The following is a 1,939-nucleotide window of genomic DNA, read 5'->3' on the forward strand; positions in this document are numbered from 1 at the left end:
ATGTCGGCTTTCCTGCTCCTCTGATGCTGCTTGGCCTGCTGTGTTCATCCAGCTCTACACCTTGTTGTCACAAATATAGCCAACTCGTCATAGCAGAAGCATCAATCACAATGTAATTATCCTTTGGTGTTTCTCAGGCAGCTAGGCAACCAACTAACTGGCATAAATGTCAAAAATGTATTCATCAAGTGAAAAGTATTCATCAAGTGAAAAGTGGACAATCATTTTATAGAATGCCTCAGCAGTGATTCAGAACACTGTTGTTTAGTTATCGGTTTTGGATGCATTGGTAACTTCTGTAATAGAGACATGAAAGTAGAATGTTGACAGGTCAGAGGTCCTGACCCTTTGCTAATGGACTAAGGCAATAAGTATGAGAGCTTGCCACAAAAGATTTCTTCAAGTGCTGATGACATGAAGGAACAAGCAAGAAATCTCTAAGCTTCACTTTGTAAAAGAGTTCAATGATAAGCCTGTGAAAACGACTACAGAGTGGCATTGATGGATAAATATCAGCATGAAAAGTTGACAATTGTGGTGATTTTTCTCAGCCACTAGTAGTGACTAGCGAAGAGTTGAGTGCAACTCTTTCTGATTTAACTGGTACAGTCCAATCCCAATGTGATGAACCTCAGCCTTCACAGTGTGATGTTCTGCCGCTGTGGTGTTCTTGTCACTTGGAGTGGTCATGGGTTGCATGGTTTTGTCTTAAATATTACACTGTCTCCTCCTCCTATTCTATTGTGATGTACTCAGAAAAAGTTGTTACACTTGTATGTTACTTTCATACTCTTGTTTGGTGTGTTACTTCCTTCCTTTACTGTAATGATGGTTCTAAATTGTCCCCTATATAAAACTCACCAAAACCAGCAAAACCTCAATTTTTGATTTGAATCTGCTGGTGTGGTTTGCTAAGTGACCACAATAATCTTAGTAAGCAAAAGTATTTCTTTAGCTCCTTTTTTTTTCTCCTTCTTTGATACATAGGAATTCAGGTGAATGGTTTGCAGCTCTTTGTACCAATGCATTATCATATTTTTATCAAAACAGCTATTTGAAAGTGATTCTTTGAGAATCCATAATGCACTAATGTGGTGCAGTGTAAGCATTATTATAATTTATCTGCTTTATTTATAACTAAAATGCAAAATATGGTAATATAATTTTTTGAGAATTTTAATCTGTGAGACATTCCTGCTTTTTAAGCCTAGAACACTTGAGGAGGAACTTGTCCTTTGATACCTTTGTCCCTTTATCTGAAGGAGACTTTCCCAAATTAACTTTTAACTTGCAGTTGTCACTCCAGAAGATCTTTTGCAATTGGGTTATATCCTTCCTTGAGTTAAGAAGATCAAAACGTTACACAGTACTCAAAGTGTGGGCATCTTACCTAGGTTGTAGGTAATTTTAGTGAGGGTACTTTACTCATCTGCTCCAATCTCTTCACAACATGAGTTATCATGTATCATTTGCTCTCTTAATTGCTTGATGTGCCTGTCTATTAAGTTGCTATGATTTGTGTACAAGGATACCAACTCAAAAATGATGAGTAAGTTTCCTCAATTCCCTACTGTTTAAAAAATAGTTCTGTTTTTCCTGCAAAAACTGATAACTTCTCTGTCTCCCACAAATATATTTCATCCACTGCCTACTTGCTTACTCATATAAACCTTGGTCTGGCCAAGTTCCAGCTGATTTGAATGCTCCATTTCAGGAATGCTGGAGTATCACATGCAAGCAAGATACTTCTTTTCAAATCCAATTCTGAATGAGTTAAATGATTCTTGTGTTAGGAATTGGTGTCTTTCCCTCTTTTGCTGCCTACAAGGCTTTTGCAATCCCCCTGTAGTGCTCATGTCTGGCCTGAAAATGATTTGGGAAATGTTGCAACTTCAAAAATGACAGCAATTTGTTAAATCTCTCACCAAAGGTTAAATGT

Source organism: Rhincodon typus, chromosome 1, assembly GCF_021869965.1.
Source record: "Rhincodon typus isolate 14 chromosome 1, sRhiTyp1.1, whole genome shotgun sequence".
In the NCBI taxonomy this organism is placed as follows: Eukaryota; Metazoa; Chordata; class Chondrichthyes; order Orectolobiformes; family Rhincodontidae; genus Rhincodon; species Rhincodon typus.